At 43.1% G+C, this 19,184-nt stretch overlaps 1 long non-coding RNA gene across 1 annotated transcript in view; it reads left to right on the top strand.

Annotated features, from left to right (window-relative positions):
• Window positions 1-6,446, top strand: part of LOC141419814 (uncharacterized) — a 28,257-nt gene extending 21,811 nt beyond the window's left edge. Inside the window, exon 3 of the long non-coding RNA XR_012444540.1 lies at window positions 5,557-6,446. This is a non-coding gene — a long non-coding RNA (uncharacterized lncRNA). The remainder of the gene's footprint in view (window positions 1-5,556) is intronic.
• Window positions 6,447-19,184: the final 12,738 nt, after the last annotated feature.

Below are 19,184 nucleotides of genomic sequence, written 5' to 3'. Positions count from 1 at the left end.
AGTGCTAATACTGACTGCATTAAACTGAAATGCCACTTTTATCTGTCTTATGCACTGGGATTCTGTAAAGTTTCATTTGACAAACAATTCTACTCTATATAAATTATTTACTAGTCAGTCATCAAACTCTGAGGATGCAGTGTTTGTCATGGTGGAAGTGAACACAGACCACCCAAATGAGAAGCCACAGAACTGTGTACTCAGAGCTTTCCAGAGCCAACACTGTCGCTTGTGCTTGGCAGAGATGTAAGGCTGGCAGGGAGGTGGGGAAAGGGGTAACATCAGGTGTCCTGCCTGGGTGTCCAGGTGTGTCCTCCTGGGCTGTTGGCTCTGGGCTGACTAGAAACAGGCATCCTGTGTGATAGCTCTGGATTTGGCTTTCTCTGCTTGGTTCTGAGTGGGAAACAGTGGCAAAAATTAGGAAAGTTGGCACTTCCTGACTGGTCAAATCTGACTGTCATGGGCAGATTGCTAGAGACATTGTGGTTTGGCTTCCTCAGCTGGTTGCTGCAGAGGCTGTGGGTCAGAGTTCTGTGCTCATATATGGTCGTGTCACCAAAGCCAAGACTTTGAGTCCAGAAATGGGAGAAACTAGACCGGACCCAGAAGAATAGAATAGATAAGGCCTTCTTAAGATATCCACTCCAGCCAGAAAAGACAGGCAGCTCTGATCAAGAGTAAGTCAGGCTGCAACTCCCAGAGCCAAGGAAAAGGGGATCTTACATAGGAAGAATCGCCCTCAAAATTCCCATCCAGGTCATTCATGCAAATAAGGAATTCAAGCTTGCAGAGAGTGTCCAGGCCTGGCTGGTCAATGTCTGGGCTCAGTTCATTCATGTTGTAGCATGTTTCTGTATGTCATTCTTTTTTATAGCTGAGTAATATTCCTTTTATGGAAATACCGTATTTTGTTTTTCCATTCATCAGTTGATGGACACTGGGTTGTTTCCACATAGTCAGTTATGCATAATGGGATTATAACCATTCATGAACTAGTTCTCTAGTGGATATATGTTTTCATTTATTTATTTATCCTAGGAGTGGAATTGTTGACTCAAATGATACAACTATATTTTGTAGTACTGAAGATCAAACCCAGGGCCTTTTGCATGCTAGGCAAGTGCTCTATCAGTGAGCTGCTCCCCAGCCCCCAGCCGTGTGTTTTTTTAATCTTAGTCATTCTAATGGGTGCATATTGGTATCTCATTGTGACTTGTTTTTGGTAACAACTTTATCAAGATATAATCTGCATACGTACTCTTCGCTCATTTAAAGTACGTGAAGGGACCGGGTACCAGTGGCTCACGCCTGTAACCCTTGCTACTCAGGAGGCAGAGATCAGGAGGACCACAGTTCAAAGCCAGCCCCAGGAAATAGCTTGCAAGATCCTATCTTGAAAAACACATCACAAAAAGGGCTGGTGGAGTGGCTCAAGGGTGTAGGCCCTGAGTTCAACCCCAGTACCACAAAACAAAATTATATATATATATGATCCCATCAATTGGTTGTTGGGCATCTACCTGCATACATTAAATGTATTTATGGGTGTGGCAACTATGCTAACAGCTGGAAGCCACAGGAAGAAGTGAAGTGACAGCTCTTCTGGCTTCTGTCTGTTTAATCAGGACCCATCTTCATTGCGTAGTTTGAACAAGCAGCTTTCGTGAAGGGTTAGAAGAGAACACATCAATATGTTTAAAATGTTCCTGTAATGTGACCCTTCAGCCTTGCTTGTCCTTCTAGAAAATAAATTCAGTAGTTTTCATTCAAATAAGCACATACGTTTCCAACTCTTATGTTTCAGTAAGTTTAAATGTTTTAAAAATTCTCATGTTTTAATGAATGTGAAAACTAAGGTTTGTGTTACAAGAATTTAAGTATTTTACCTATTTTTTTAATTTATTAGGTTAAGTAAGAATTGCCCATTTGTTTGCCTGCATATTTTTGGCCAATATGTGGGTTCATCTTTTATTAGTGTAAATTAATTGTACAAAGGGTTTCATTGTGATAGTTCCACACAGTTTGCTTACACATTCTGGGGGATGTAGAACATTGTAAATGGTGTCATCAGTGATATAGAAGTTTTTGTATCAAGAAACGTACAAAGTCACCTGCAATTTTTTTTTATTTAAATGCTTAGAACTTACACTGTGTGATTTTGATGAGCCTGTGAGAGACACCTGAATATTTGAAAACAAACAAATGTTTTTGCTCTTGACATTTGCCTGTGACACAAAGACACAGGGGATTCCTGCTCCTGCTCTGCCTCTCAGCTCTGTTTACAATGTTGACTATGCTACGTTGTGACAGTCCAGAATGCTAATCAGATGAAGATCCCTCCTGGAATTATATGACTTTTATTTTTGAATCTGCCAAGACAAAATATCCTTAAAACTATTCTCAAGATAAAAGACTTCAGAGTATGGAATTTGTTGCTTTTCTCAAGTACACAATATGTTTATAGTTGCTGATGCTTGTTGCATATTTGTTGAATAGCTAATTGAATACATGCTTGATTTCCCCTTTCTCTCTTTTACTTTTATTTTGGCAGTACTGGGGTTTTGAACTTGGGGCCTTAGGGCCTTGCACTTGCTTGGCAGGTACTCTACCACTTGAGGCATGCCCCCATCCTTTTTTTCTTTAGTTATTTTTTGATAGGGTCTCTGCCTAGATCACAATCGTCCTATTTATACTTCCTGTGTACTTAGGATGGCAGGCACGTACCACCACACCCGACATTTTTATTGATTGAGATGGGGGTCTCACTGTTTGCCTGGGCTGGCCTTGAACCAAGGTTCTCCAGATCTCCATTTTTTAAGTAGCTAGGATTATAAGCATGTGCCTCCACCCCTGGCTTTTGCCTTTTCTCATCTCTTAGAGCTTTGGAGGCTTTTCTACAAAAGTCCATTTGTGGCTTACACTGGAGGCTATGAAAACAATTTTTCTCCTAAAACTGTTGGTTTCTTGCCTTCCCTCTCAGACTGAGCACTAAAAAGCAGAGCAACACTAGTTCTTTATGAAAGTGTAATGGAGAAAGGGCTTCATCACATTCCCCAAGCAGAATGTCTTGGTGTTCTATAAGGACCTTTACTTAGCTTTCTTGTGACATTTGTAAGTTTTTTGATACAGTTATTTTTGGACGTAGTTAGTGACTGGCAGAACTTCTGCATGATTATTGAGATGATTGCTATTTTTGAGAAGCATTCATTATAGTAATGCAGAAATAACTATTCTAACCATTTCAAAGTCCAGGGGATACATACTTCTGATGTAATAAAGGTTCCAGTCAGATTGGGAGAGAAACAACTCCAGGTCTGTCAGAAACAGAGTTAAGCTTAGTGGTGTGAGGCCACTCAGGGTCTTGATTCATGTCCTAGGACTGCTGCCCGCCAGCTGAGTAACCTTGAGAAAGTCACTTGACCTCTGAGTTTTGTTTCTTCCTCTGCAAATTGAGGAGGCTGAATTGAATAAGAACTTCTCACAGTTTAGTGTACCGGGTTAACCATATAGGTATAGTGGAAAGAAGCAACTGCTTAAAAGTACAGGTGTCTACCCTCCCCACAGTGGTTCTAGCTCAGTCTGGGGTAGGACCCTGGAGTCTGCATTTCAGCAAACACCCCACTGAATCACAGGAGTAAGTGGTGTTTCAGATCTCTCTGGCTTAGATGTGTGGGATTCAGGTCAGCTGTTGAAGAGAAGTCACTGGGCTGGAAGAATGGGAAGGGCGAAAGGGGAGGAAAGAATTTTTCAAAGTAGGGACAGTGGTAATGGGGAATCTTTTATTTATTTATTTATGTAGGTGAGACTGGGGTTTAAACTCAGGATTTCACACTTTTGAAGCAGGCACTCTACCTTGAACCACTCATTCAGTCCATTTTGCCCTGGTTTTTTGGGAGATAGATAGGGTCTTGCCAACTATTTGCCAGGGCTGGCCTCGAATCTCGATCCTCCAGATCTCAGCCTCCCAAGTAGCTTTATTACAGATGTGAGCCACCGGCACCCAGTGGGAATCTTTTTTAAGACCTATTGTGTCAGCCACCACGGGCAATGCCCATTTTGTCAATGAGCCATAGAACAAAACACTGCCAAATTTCCCTCTCCCAGTTCCAGATTTCAATACACCATTCAGCGTCATGCTGAATGCCTCTTGCCCTGCTGCTCCATGATTTCTCCATAGCAGGGCTTAGAGCACTTGGCTCAAGGTCAAGGCCACAGGAAACCCAGGGCAGCCCAGGCACTCCGAGTCCTCCCAAGCCCGCAGTTGGGGCCCCGGCTCAGCATGGCCATACCGCCCTCTTGCGGCGGAGAGAGGAACTTCGCCTGGCGAAGAACAAAGGCCGGGTTGGGGGAGGACGGAAAAAGGCACAGAGACCCCAAGGCCTTCCAGGACTCAATGGGGAAGAGATAAGGAAATAAAGTCGTCGCCAGAGGGACGTTCTTCAGTGCGTCTCTTTCTGCTTTTATCTTTCCTCCCCAAAGCCAATCCTCCCATGTATCCTTGCCCTCTATTTTGAAATGTAAAACTTACAGCTTGCAATGTGTTTTCGCGTGAATCTGATCTCCTGTGATCCACTCTCACTCCATTTTCACGTCTGTCTTTCTCTTCCAAAATGAGAAAGAAAAACGCTGAAAAATGGCAACCTATGTAAATGTATTCCCAGTGTTTTTCATAAGTGTAGGTCTGACCACACCCTTTTTCTTAGGTTCCTTGGAACTGAAATCCTGAACCTGACACCCAAGGGGTTTGTTGCTATGGTCTGCATGGATCCTTAAGCTTGCCAAGGCTTGGTCCCAAAGAGACAAAGCAAAACTTAGGACTAAAGCAGCATGCATCTGAGAAACAATTTGGAGGGGTTTCAGGGGTTTTTTCCTTTTCTTTTTTGGTGGCCCTGGGATTTGAACTCAGGGCCTCACACTTGCTAGGCAGGCACTCTTACTACTTGAGACAATCCACTAACCCTTTTCTTTGTGATGGGTTTTTTTCAAGATATGGTCACATTTGCCCGCGCTACTTCAAACCACGATCCTCTTGTTCTCTGCCTCCTAGGATTACAGACATGAGCTACCTCGCCAGGTTCAGTTTTGACAAATGAGCACATCTGCTTACCAAAGCAAGTGATCAAGTGGAACACTGCCAGCATTCCTTACGGTTCTCTCACGTCTTTTCTTGCTCACAACTCACCCCAAGATAACTGCTATTCTGGCTTTTAACACCTGTGTGGTTTGAATGTGTCTCCCAAAATTTCATGCATTGGAAACTTAATTCCCAAATTCAAATGTTAGTAGCCTGTAGAGGTAGGGCTTTTGGGAGGGAGTTAGGATCAGGTGAGGTGAAGAGGTTGGGCATGATGGCATTAATGGCTTTATAAGAAGGAGGCAAGAGACCAGAGCTAGACAGCATGCTGTTCTGTCTCACTATGTGCTGCCCTCCACCATGTCACTATGTATCAGGAAGTCCCTCATCAGATGACCAACCAATGCCAACACCAGGCTCTTGAACTTCCCAGCCTCCAACACCATGAGCCAAATTAACATCCTTGTCTTTTTTCTTTGCAGTGCTGGAAATCCAACCCAGAGCCTCACACATGCTGGGCAAGCACTCAATCTACCACTGAGCCCCAAGCCCAGCCCTTAAACAGACATATTTACAAATAACCCATTCTTGGGCATTTTGTTATAGTAACAGAAAATGAACTAACACCATGTCTTAAATTAATTTTGTCTGCTTTTGAAGTTCATATAGAAGGAAACAAACGGTATGTACTCATGTATATGACCTTTTCTGGATTGATCTATGAACACAGACTCTCATCGTTAGGGTATCATTACAGACATATACCACAATTTGTCCATTTATCATTGGTGGATATTTGGCCTATTTCTAGTTTAGGTCTATTAAAAGGGTGCTTCTTTGAAGATTCTCATACCTGACATTAGGAAAATATATATACACCTTTTGATTTTGGGGGGGGAGTTGCTAGGAATGGAACCCCAGATTTCATGAATGTTAGGCAAGTAGTCTACCACTGAGCCACACCCCCCAGCCCTGTGTACCCATTTCTGTGGGTTTATAACTGGGAGTGGGATTGCTGGGACATAGGATTGCTTTAATCAATATTGCCACTTTCCCTAAGTGCTGTACTAACTTAAATTCCCTCAGCCATGTCTGAAAGTTTCCATTGTTTTACGTTCTGACAACAATCCGAGTTACTTTTCCTTTTAGTTGTCATTGTAGGTGGGTGAAGGTATTACCTGATAGTTTTCATTTAAATTTCCTTGGTGACTTAAGAAGCCTTCTCAAGTGCTTAGCAGCCATTTAGCTTGAATACCTTTTGTCAAGTGCTTATTCAAGGCTTTTAGGCAAATAATTTAAAGCCTAAATTTACCCAGGGTGACTTATAAGAACATTGTTAAGTATTCAGTTTAATCCCAAATAAGCAAGTTCTATCCACGGGCTACACTGAGAGAGAGTCCTTTGACTTATAAGGTATTTACATAACTTCACCGGACTAATGCAACATGTATTCTGAAAAGTAGAAGGTGGAGGTTTTGCATGTTTTACAGACGAGGAAGCAATCTGGGAGAGGGAAATTTTGTTTTGTTTTGTTTTACTTGCTGTGCTGGGAATCGAACCCAGGGCTTTGTGTGTGCTAGGCAAGCACTTGTTACTGAGCTATACCCCCAGCCCTTGGGGAAGTTTTCATGAGCTCAACATAAATGGCACAACCAAGAGTCTCACTAAAAGCTTTGTAGTTTCCTGAGCAATTGTCATTCTACTACAGTGGTTCTCAAACCCACTGAAACCTGTTCTCCTTTTCTCATCTTTTTTTTTGTGGGGGAAGGGAGGACTGTATTCTGGGTTTGAATTCAGGGCCTCAACCTTGCTAGGCAAGCCCTTTACTACTTAAGCCATGCCTCCAGACACCCTCCTCACCTTTTATAACAAAATTAAATTTATAATTTCAAAAGATAATCAGTATATTGCTTCTACAATATAAAAGAGAAGGAAATAGATAATAATTTATAAGAAATTATGATTGTGATTAAAAATAAAATAATTAGTAGCTATATCATAAATCAAATCATGAATGCTGGGCATAAATCTATTAGAACATGTAATGAAATAATAGATACTTACTCCTAAAACAGACTCGTTGTAAATTCAAATAGCCACAAACACAAATACAAATGGCTGTACTGAGAACTCTAATACCACACATTACTAGCTTTGACATCATTTTCCAACTTGGTGAACAACTCTAGATAATTTTTTTTTTTTGAGAAAGGGTCTCACTATGTAGCTCAGACTGGTTTCGAACTCATCATCCTTTTGCCTTAGCCTTCCAAGTGCTGGGATTTACAAGCATGCACCATAATGCATGGCTTCCAGGTAAAATTTTGAACCAAACAAACTGCAATCATCTTTTAACTTCCATGGAAGTTGAATTCCAGGAAAATGAACTATGTTCTTAAATAATATAAAAAAATTGTGCTTAAGGTCAGGTGTTGGTGGCTCACACCTGTAATCCTAGCTACTCAGGAGGCAGAGATCAGGAGAATTGCAGTTTGAAGCCAGCCCAGGCAAATAGTTCATGAGACCCTATGTCAAAAAAACCCATCACAAAAAAGGGATGGTGGAGTGACTCAAGGAGTTCAAACTCCAGTACCACAAACAAACAAAAAAAAAAAATTGTGCTTCTATCTGAAAAGGAGTTAGGATTTAGGTTTAGATCATTATGGACAGGCTTTCCTCTCCACTTGCATTTCTGAGGATATGTTCAAAAGTTTAACAGGGAGGGATTGGCAGTGTGGCTCAAGTGGTACAGCATCTATCTAGCAAATTTGAGGCCCTGGATTCAAAACCCAGTAAGTACCACAAATGTCAGACAGGACACAAAGCAATTCTTCATTTCTCAGAATTGTTATATTCATTGCAAGACAACTTAGCAATCTTAGCTCCATGCCCTTCTAAATGGCAGTTGTGTCCCCCAATCACTGTGAAAACCCAAAACTCTTTGGGTAGTTCTGTGCCTACTAATGACACTGTAGAACAAGGTCCTTGGTTTAAATGTGGAATGAACCAGAAAGTTGGGAAAGACTGGGGTTCCGTACTTAGCCTTTCACCCTAAGCAAGTCACTTATAAGGTCTCTGAATCTGTGTCCCCAGCTCAGTTAGGCTAGCCTCAGTTACTTTGTCTCACTGCACCTGTGGCAAGCTGTAAGAAGCTGTAAGAAGAGCCTCCATCCCTCACTCTCCATTACTCAGCCCTCAGTCCATATACCATCCTGCCCTGCCCTGCTCTGCGCTGACATGATTTGCAAGGTTGACCAGCAAGTTACTGCTGCACTTGGTTATCTGATGGCTGGTTTAAGGAGACTCCAGTCAGACTATTTCAGGTACTTGTGTCTCTTGAGAGAAGAATTCAGGTAAGATGGCAAAGTAGCTTAAGTGGTAGAGGGCCCGCCAAGAAAAATAAACAAATAAAATAAATAAATAAATAATTTGCCAGATGCTAATGGCTCACATCTGTAATCCTAGTTACTTGGAGAGAGGGGGCAGAGATCAGATCAGGAGGATCTCAGTTCAAAGCCAGCCCGCACAAATAGTTTGCGAAACTCTATCTCAAAAATACCCAACACAAAAGGGTTGGCAGAGTGGCTCAAGTGGTAAAGAGCCTGCCTAGCAAGCATGAGGTCCTGAGTTTAAATCCCAATACCACCAAAAAAAAAAAAAAAAATTCAGGCAAGACGCAAAAATGTAGTAAAATTTATTGAAGGTGAGGGGGAGGCACCGAAAGATAAGACAGTAGTGGGCCCCAGCCAGGTGGAATCGAAGCATCAATCTTTGTTTTAAAGGGTCTTTATAAATTGAAAGGGCAAATGGCAAGAAAAGCCTGGGCAGTCTTTGCAGGGTGGGCTAAGATGATTGACAGGCAGGTTTGATTGACACTATATGTGGCTTGAAGCATACATAGTTTTTTTTTTATATTCCCATTTCCTGTTGATATATATGCTTGGTAATAGGTAGCATGGAAGATATTAGTAGACACTATCAAAAAAGAGATGTCAAGCCATGGGCAGTATTCCATAACTGTAATCCCAGGACTTGGGAAGGATCCAACCTGGGCTACATAGTGAGACCCTGTCTCAAAAAAGAAGAGAAATCAACATGCATATCTATTGCTTGGATAAAAAAAAAATACTCCCTAAGGCTATTACTATTGAAAAAAATAACACACTATTTGATGTGTTCCCAAGTTCAAATGTAATACTTTCCCATGACCAAAATCTGGACAAATACAACATTTTTATTCTGGATCCAACTACAGACCTTGCTAGCACATGCCTTTTTGAAATTTGTGATAATTGGCTACTTAGAAAACAGAAATCAAATTAGTGAATAATGTTAAAGTGGATTTGAAACTATGACTAGAGCTTATATTTGAAGGCACAGGGGTGTAGAACCTGAACATAACATTGTTAAAATATAGTTTTTTAAAGTTAGTAGCATGGAACTTATGCAAATTTAAAATTAACATGCATCAAAGATTTATTCAATTTACTAATTGATACAGGAACCAAAAGATATTAAAACCAATTCAAATGAAGATCTTGTAGCAGGAAGGCAGGGAGGGGGAAAAAAGATCAATGAGTGCTACAAACAAAAAACTGGAGTTGGGGAATGTTACCTGGAGACCAGAGGAGGGTCACCTCACCCCAGAGGTTAAAACAGCCAATGAAATAACATGTGATTATTATGGGACAAGCTGTAGCCTGCCCCCATTTCTATAACCTGCTCTAAATGGTTTATAAAGAAAGCCCACTTTGTTTTTGGGGCTCAACCTTTGCACAGATTCTGCTGAGTTGCTGCCAGCTTGCTTAATAAACTTGCTTCCCAAAAGCTTTGGTGCCTTCTCAGTCTCTCTCTGACCCCTCCTGCAACATCTCTGGGGGCATCATCTGGGATTTGGAGGGTGGTGTTTTCACCTCCTTGTCACTGGCTCAATGTCCCCGGCCTGCCGGGAGGGCTGCTCCTGCCAGGCACCACCAAACCATGTTGATCTGGGGGAGGAAGCCTCTCTCCTGGCAAGTTGAGGTGGCAAGTCTCGTTGCACAAAGGAACCTGGGAAGGCTAGGGAACCAACCTGGGAGCCCCACTCATCAGACTTGTAAGAACCCGGGTTCAAATTCAGGCCTGCCTCAGGAGGTGGAAGGGGAGTCTGATCAACTCTCAGAAGGCACCCTAGTAACTGCCTTTTTTAGGGTGAAATCATGTCTTTCAGGTTCAGGGAGCAGGGTGGAAGTACTGTGCTGTGTGAGAGTGTGTGAAAGTGCAAGCCTGAGATGTAGCCTGGTTACAAAGTGAGTGTGGAATCCTGATCTGAGGGTGTGTGGTGAACTCATATGGTCTAGGGTGAGCCCTAACAGGGCCTTGAGTCCAGGGCTTATACTGACTCACTATAACCAAGAGATGCCTAAATCCCTGTGAGGGGAGCAGCTGGAGATGGATGAAGTGAGTGGTGTTATTTGTTTTCCCATGTGTGCCAGAGAGAAGGACCCCTTACCTCCTCTCCACAGCCCTTAGCACTTCCATCTTTGTCTGTCTAGATGTCTGGAAATGGGAGTAATGGGAGGAGGTCAGAATAAGAACACCCACATAGAACTTTAAGAGGGGATTTAATGGAGATTATGGGGTCAAATTGACTCCTGATAAGCTTAGGACCTTCTGTGAAATAAACTGGCCTGCTTTTGTTGTAGAATGGCTCTCAGAGGGTCATTAGATAAAGTCATAGTCAACAGAGTTTTTAAAGTGGTTGTAGGGGAGCTTGAAACACCCAGATGGTTTCTTATACTGACTGCTGACAGGATGCAGTCCTCAGTTAGCCATGTGGCTAAAGCCCCACCAAAAAGAGCATGTAAGATTATGGTAGCCAGGGCAGCAGCAGCTTCCAAGTACAGGAAAAAAATGCAAAAAGCCAGAGAAACCCATATTAGTGGGGAACCCCAAGGAGTCCCTGCCCTTCTTTATGTGCCATTGTACAAATTAGAGAATTTCTAGGAGCTACAGTTTTCTGCCAGATCTGGATCCCCAATTACTGTCTCTTGGCAAAACCCATTTATGAAGCCATAAAGAGGGTAAAGAAACAAAAAAAGACCTTTAAGAAATTAAGAGGGCACTCACAAATGCCCCTGCTCTGGGCCTACCAGATATGATAAAGCCCTTCTTCCTATATGTACATGAGAGACTGGGAGCTGTAGGAGTCCTGACCCAGCTGCTAGGTTCCTAACACTGCCCAGTGGCCTATTTATCAAAGCAACTTGATGCAGTTTTCCCAGGCTGGCTGCCCTGCCTGTGCACCCTGGCAGCTACTGCCATCTTGGTGGCTACAGCAGACAAATTTACTTTGAAACAAAATGCACGGTCTTGAGAGTCTTGACTCTCATGGAATATAAAGAAAATTATTGGTTAACAAACTCCCAAATGGTCAAATATCAAAGCATGTTATGTAAAAATCTGCATGTCCAGCTAGAGGTTGTTAAGACTCTAAACCCAGTCACCCTATTATGGCTTAATTCAGGCCCACTGGAGCACGACTGTTTAGAGATTATGGATGAGGTGTTTTCCAGCCAGCCAGGCTTGGCCAACCAGCCCATTAGTCATCCAGATGTTCAGTATTTCACGGATGGCAACAGCTTTGTCTGAAAAGACACGTTTTGCCAGATATGCAGTAGTGACTCTGGTCATTAAAAACACGACCACTGCCAATCCAGACTTCTAACTTGGGAGAAAAAGTGTTAAATATGGACAAAAAAATTCTAAAACTACTAAAAGATGTATGGGCCCCTAAGCAAGCCACTCAAGTCATGCATTGCCAAGGGCACCAAAAGGGGAAGACAACAGTTGTACTGAGAAATTGAAAGACTGTTAAGAAAGCCAAGTGAGCAGCCCTCACAGGAGGACAAACCTCAGCCTCACTGACAGCTGCCATGTTCCTGTGTCCCTTATCTAAATGGGATCCATGGCATACTTCACAAGAACAGGCTTGGTTTGAGATTGAAGGAGAAAATTTTCTACCAGATGGATGGTGGAAGTTTACTGATGGCCGCATTGCCATATGTGAGTCACTGGCTCCCATTTGTCAAGCAGTTCTTTGAAGGAACTCACTCAGGGTAGACAGCTCTCAAGACCACCTTGGTCCAGCATTTTTATGTCCCCAAACTCTCTAGAATAAGTAAGACAGTATGAAAAGGTACAGTCTGTGTGCCAGAAACAATCCCCAATATTTGCTGTGTTTGTCTGTACCTTCTCAGGACGAATAAAAGCCTTCCCCACTCAGAATGAGAAAGTCCAAAAAGTGGCCAGGTGCCTGTTAAAGAAAATCATCCCTTGATTCGGGAATACCTGTGTCTATTGGGTCAGACAATGGGTCAGCCTTTGTGACTGAGGTGGTACAGTTAATGGCTAAGATATTAAAAATAACTTAAAAGCTATACATCCCCAGAGTTTCTATAGGATTCTGCTTCCCAGGAGACAACAGGAAACCATGGACAACAAGACATCAGCCCAGCTTCAGAAGCTGACCAGTCTACATACGGTGGTGTAGAGAGTAGAGTATGAGAAGCATATAAGAACTTGACATGAGCACAGCTATGTCAAATAATCTGCAGGCTGGGATTGGCACAGCCCCAGCCACAGAAGGGAGCAAGAGCAAAATGCAGCACAGCTGCAAGATGTTTATGTCCAGAGAGTAGCGATTGCAGGGTCCCCTGTTCCTGATAACTACAATGTCACACTGCCTCAAGAACTGTTGCTCTACTTCCTTGTTTGCCACTGTATGTAATAAACTCACTGGAGGTTTATTACAGGTGGAGGCTGTTGTGTGTCTCCAGCAAAGTGCCCAGCCCACCTGATCCCAGCTTTTCTGCATGTTTGTCTTTTGTCTTTTCTTAATCTCCCGTCACTCCCAGCTAGGTTCCCATTGCTCCCAGTTAGGTTTGAGCTCACACAGCTAATCCTGGTCAGCTCTCTACCTGAGGACTCTCTACCCAGGCTTTGGACTGTGACAAATTTATGCACACTACCCAAGCAGGGAGTGCTGTTACTAAAACTCTGGCTTTCCATACTTATTATTCTTGTGCAGGCACAGTTGTTGGGTCATGCACCCACAACCATACCACCTACTCAGTATGCTTTCATGATGGTCAGTACCCCATCTATGCCCTCGAGAGCAATGGCGAGAGGTCCAAAGTTTCACCAGCACTGGGAGGTTTGTTAGCTGCATCCAGGTTAATGATCTCAACAAACCTGTGTCTATATACTTTGATGTGTGTGCCACAATAGCTGAAAACACCAGGCCTTAGGGCAACTGTGGGGGGCTAGGCTGGGAAAGGACCTACAGGTTAAATGACAAGTATATATGCCCAGAAGGTACCAGTGGGACATCTGGCTGTGCATCCTGTGAACAACTCTACTGCCCTTATTGGGGTTGTGAAAGGTGGGCAAGTTGGCTAAAAGGGGAGGTCCATACCTCACGTGGAACTGCCACTCTTTTACAAAAAGGGAAGCACCCCCAAACTGCACTCGGTGCCTGTAATCCTGTAAATTTCACTATTTTCATCCTCAATGGAAAGTTGGGAAAGTTTGGGAAAAAGTTTGACTTTTTAATCTTTAAAAAGGAAACAAACTCTGGTACTTTGCAGCATTTTCAGCTCATCACAATCCCTCATAAGAGCTCCTTTCACTCCTTTTACAAGGAGATACAAAGTGAGTTTCCCATCTCAGTTACAACCAAAAACCTGTTCCTCTCACTAGCTGAGTCCATAACACCAACTCTGAATGTAACTTCGTGTTATGTTTGTGAAGGAAGGAGTATGGGAGACCATTGGCCATGGGAGGCAAAAGAGCTAAACCCACAGAGCCCTTTAATAAAACTACTCCCCCAGCCACAGGGAGCGCATTTGGCTCCTAAAAACCTCTATTATTGGGAATTACTGTATCTCCCATCCAAAAGGCCAATGCTTCACCCTGGTAGGGGACTTGATCTGCTAGAAATAAAAGTTTTAAAATGACACTGCTCAGGAGACTCAATGGTGGGGGATTCCCAATCACATGGAGCCCCAACCTCACGTGCTGGCAAACTTCCCTAAGCTTACAATAGCCTGAAATAATCTAAACTGAGTAGCTGCTGTTTACAGATTGATGATTTAAAAAAAAAGGTAATTAAAGAGATTACCAACAAGATAAAAAAGCTTGCCCATATCCCTGTGCAGACCTGAAAGGAATGGAGTCCAATGACCTATCCAGGGGCTGGTTCTCAACCCTAGCTGGGTTCAAGACCTTAATAGGGACAATGTTCCTTGTTTTAGGAGCTTGCCTGATGTTACCCTGCTTAATCCCCAGGTACTGTGGTCTTTATCAAGATGATGCTCTTTGACCCAGAAGTGGGTCTGAGCATCAAAGTGGGGAATGTGGCAGGAAGGCAGGGAGAGGGAGGAGAGATTAATGAGTGCTACAGTGAAACAAAAGGAAAACTGGAGTTGGGGAATGTTACCTGGAGACCAGAGGAGGGTCACTTCACCCCAGAGGTTAAAACAGCCAGCGTAATAACACGTGACTATGTATGGGACAAGCTGTAGCCACTGTCCTCCACCCCCCCCATTTCTGTAACCTGTTCTAAATGGCATATAAGGAAGCCCTCTTTGTTTTGGGGGCTCAGCCTTTGGACAGAGTCTGCTGAGTTGCTGTCGGCCTGTTTAATAAACTTGCTTCCCGAAAGCTTTGATGCCTTCTCAGTCTCTGTCTGAGCCCTCCTGCAACAATCTGACTTACAGAAATTTATATTCTCCACTGAGCAAGGGTTTTATTATTATTTCCTTTTAGTTTGTGGTGCTGGGGGTCACACCCAGGATCTTGAGCATGGACCTGGTACTTTTTGTTTATTTTTATTTTTGGTGGCTCTTGGGTTTGAACTCAGGGCTTCACACTTGCAAAGCAGGTGCTCTACCACTTGAGCCACACCTCCAGTTCATTTTGCTCTGATTATTTTGGAGATGGGTTCTCATTAACTATTTGCCCAGGCTGGCCTTGAACCTCCATCCTCCCCATCTCAACCTCCCAAGTAGCTGGGATTACAGGTGTGAGCCACTGGTACCCATCCATGGTATTTTTAAGGATCTATGAATATAAATGATTTGTATTACTATGAACAAGAAATGTTTGCATTGCTATCAGTTTTCTACAACGGTCTTCGTCTTCTACAGGTTATAAAACAATCTGGTATGAGTTTCCTATTGCTGCTATAAAAAATTACCACAAACTTGGTAACTTCAAACAAGACAAATTTATTACCATACAACTAGTTCAGTTGGAATAACTTCCAATTGGAGGTCATAATTCTAAATTGGGTTTACTTAGCTGAAATCATGGTATCTGCAGGGCTGTGTTCTTCTAGAGGCGCTAGGAGAAAATCCATTTCTTTGCTTTTTTCACCTTGGTGAGGCGGCTCACATTTCTTGGTTTGTGGCTCCATTCCTCTATCTTCAAAGCCAATAATGGTGGGTTGAGTCTTTTTTGCATCATCCCAGGTTCTCTGTTTCCATTGACACATTTCCTTTTCTGACTCGAACACTCCTGCCTCCCTTCTCCACTTATAAGGATCTTCATGATTGCTGTGGGCCCACCTGGATAACCCAGGGTAATCTCCCCATCAGGCAAACTCCTATAGAATCAGCTACTCCCTGGGAAGGCCAGAAGACTATACCTTGCCATCCACCAGCAGGACACAAAATAATCTCTTCTGCCCTTTTCCAAGCTTGGACAGTTTCTCCTGACAACAGCAAGACTTATAACAACAGTGATTGGGCAAAACATAAGATCAAGTGACCCTGGGCTACAGGTGCCTATGAACCACCAACAGCCTGAACAAGGAAACAGCTGCCCCTTTAATCAGGGCATGGTCACTTTGAACCTATTCAGACAATTTGGCTTGTTTCCTTTGGCCTCTGCAAGCATTTGGGTTTTCCACCCCTGGTTACTGATTAATCAAATTCCCTTCCCACCATCCTGGAGGGATGAAAAAAGAGCAGAAACATTTAGTTCATAAACTGGGACAGAGTGGGAGAAAAGAGGAAAAGAGGCAGACAAATAGGACAGAAAAAGCCAAACCTTAACCATGTTATAATTTAATGTGGACCTGGCATTGTCCCTTAACTGGGCAAGAAGCAAGGCAGTGGAATAGGGTGGAGAAGTCTCCTCCCCAAACCCATTTGCCTTTCATGGGGTAAGAGGGAGCCAAGAGTTTCCTTATGACTAGTCCAAAATGGCTTCATGCTGTTAACAAGATGGCCACAGTGAAGAAGTAACTGCTACTCTTGATTAAGCCAACATTTCATTTTCTTTTTTTTTCTTCTTACTTTTTTTTTTTTTGGTGGTACCAGGCTTTGAACTCAGGGCCTTACACTTGCTAGGCACGTGCTCTAACACTTGAGCCACTCCGCCAGCTCCAGCCAACATGATCAAACTATACCTGCCATTACTCATTTCATCTCTCCTGAGAAAATTTTCCTAAACAAATGATAGCTAACTGAGATGTAACGAGGACCCTAAGTGATTGAGGATAGAAGGTCACTTTGGTCAAAATCAAAGTAACTCATTCTTTCCCTGAGCAAACCCTGACTGAGCCTCTCCAGGGCCCGAGGCACCAGTCAGGTTCTGTGGGAAATGACGCCCACGAGCCCACAGTCCTGCCCTCTAGGAGCTCCCACTCCAGTGGGTAGAGGATCAGGGTCAAGACACATGTCTGAAAGCAGAGAGAGGGAGAAAGAAAATTCCAGATTGAAGGGACAGCAGTAGAGAAAGCACAAAGATGTGGACATGAGAATGAGCTCTTGGGTGGGGACTTCAGATAGAGAGAAGTGACTGGGCTAATGGAACAATGCCATGGAAGATGAGGACTGATTTAATGTGTACCTTCAGTCTGGGGTTGAGTCCTTTGTTTTCTATGTGTTTATTGCGTACATTCTATGCACCAATACTAAGACAAGCATGTCCAACACAAAGAACACTAAGAGGCTGAACATAGTGGTGCATATCTGTAATCCCAGTGAGACAGAAGGAAGGACCCCTGGAAACCTCCATTATGATCTCCCTGTGACCTTGTGACCTTAAAGGGTACAAAGAAGGAAAGGCAGGTGTGAGGATCAGGACCCATCAATCAGAACATTGCAGGCATGGCCAATTAAAATGCTGCTTTCTGCATACCTAATTAGCATAGAGGTTGAGCATCACCTTGGAGAAAATGGATAAAAACCTTAGATCAGTTCATGTCTTGGGCACTCTCTCTTAGGACCCCCACCCTCCAACTCTGGGGGCTCTACTCTCCCACTTTACACTTTCCTATCTCAATAAACTCTCCCACTTTCTCTTTGTCCGTGAAGTTCATTCTTTGGCTTCATGGGACAAGAACCCAGATTCAAATCTCCTGTTTGACCAGCTCCTTGAGAGGTGGAGGTAGGAGGATCAAGGTCCAGGGTAGCCTGGGCAAAAGTGTGAGAACCTATCTGAGAAACAAACAAAAAGTAAAAGGGCTGGAGATGTGGCTCAAGAGGTAGAGAGCTTGCCTAGCAAGTGCAGGACTTGAATTCAATTGCCAGTATGACAAAACACAAACAAAAAAACAACTGAATAAAAAATGGTTCTACCTCAGTAAGTCATGGTCCACTGAGGGAAAGAGTTATTCAAATAAAAAATTTCAGTAGAGCGGTATTAATGCAAAAAAGAGTTGACTTTAGGGTTGGTGGAATGGTTCACGTGATAGAGAGCCTGTCTAGCTAGTGTGAGGCCCTGAGTTCAATCCCCAGTACCACGAAAAAGAAAAAAAAAAAGTTGAGTTTGGGAAGATAAGAGGAATTGAGGAGAGACAACTTACAGTCTACTCTCAGGGTCTACACTTACAGACATTCTTTTATTTTTTGGCATTGAAACTTTTGAATCATTTATTGGTATTATTTTTATAAGCTTCTTACTTATAGACATGCTAAAAGCACAAAATGCAGCACATTCTGCCCAACTGGGTCATTGGTGGCTTGCTCCCCACTGCATCAAGACAATCCAGGGCAGACTTAAATCTTACACAAATTCATCTCTTCCCTTCTGTTTCTTTGTTTGTTTTTGGTTTTGGTGGTACTGGGGTTTAGTATGCACGCTTACTAGCCAGGTGCTCTACCACTTGAGCCACTCCACCAGCCCACTTCCCTTCTGTTTCATTCACTTGCCTCCTGCTATTACATGCACTGAACTGGTCTCTCTCTGCCCTGCAGGTCTATAATTTAGTCCAGGATTTAGTATTTGACCTTGGACTCACCGTCTGGTTATAGTTTTGAAAGTGCTGATTCTATGAAAGGCCTAAGGGTCACATCAATTGCCTCCACCAGTTACTCAGTAACTAACTCTGAGATTCCCAATCAGGCAAGAAGGAAGAGCTTATGGGCACTCTGCATTTGCTCAGCTTCACCAACCTGGCATTGAAAAGAAAGTCTCTCTCTCCAGAGGTGAAGTCCAGGGTTTATAGCCAACAGAGCCAACAGTTCTGAGCCTGCCCATGATCTCCTTTCCCATCTTCCCCAAATGCAGGTCAAGTTTGTAGCATCTTTCCCCTCCCCAATATTGCACCAAAGACCCTACAGTTTCATGTCATCTGCTTTACCTGCATTTTTTTTCTTTTGGTGGTACTGGGGTTTGAACTCAGGGCTTCGTGCTTGCAAAGCAGGCATTCTGTTGCTTGAACCACACCTCCAATCCATTTTGTTCTGGTTATTTTGCAACTTAATTGCCTGGGCTGGCCCTGAGCCTCCATCCTCTTAATCTCAGTCTCCCAAATAGCTAGAATTATATGTATGAGCCACTGACTGGCTCCTAGCCTTGGCTGCCTAATTTTTGATCCTCCAAGCCTCATACTTTTTGGACAAGGAAAAAAAAAAATCATAAAACAATTTGTTTTCCTACCCTACAGAGAAACTCTGAAATGGCTAGTGCCACTCATATAGGCAGAAAGAACCTGGGAAGAAACTACTCTGCTGGATTTGCTGTGGGACCATTGGAAATTAAAGGAAAAAAAGGACCATGGTAGCATCATTCATCTGCCACTTCTAAGGAGAGAGAAGTGAGCCTCTCTTTCATACAGTTG

This window comes from Castor canadensis, chromosome 2 (assembly GCF_047511655.1).
Source record: "Castor canadensis chromosome 2, mCasCan1.hap1v2, whole genome shotgun sequence".
NCBI lineage: Eukaryota > Metazoa > Chordata > Mammalia > Rodentia > Castoridae > Castor > Castor canadensis.
Note: the sequence above shows the minus strand (reverse complement) of the source record. Positions and strands in the feature narration are given on the sequence as shown.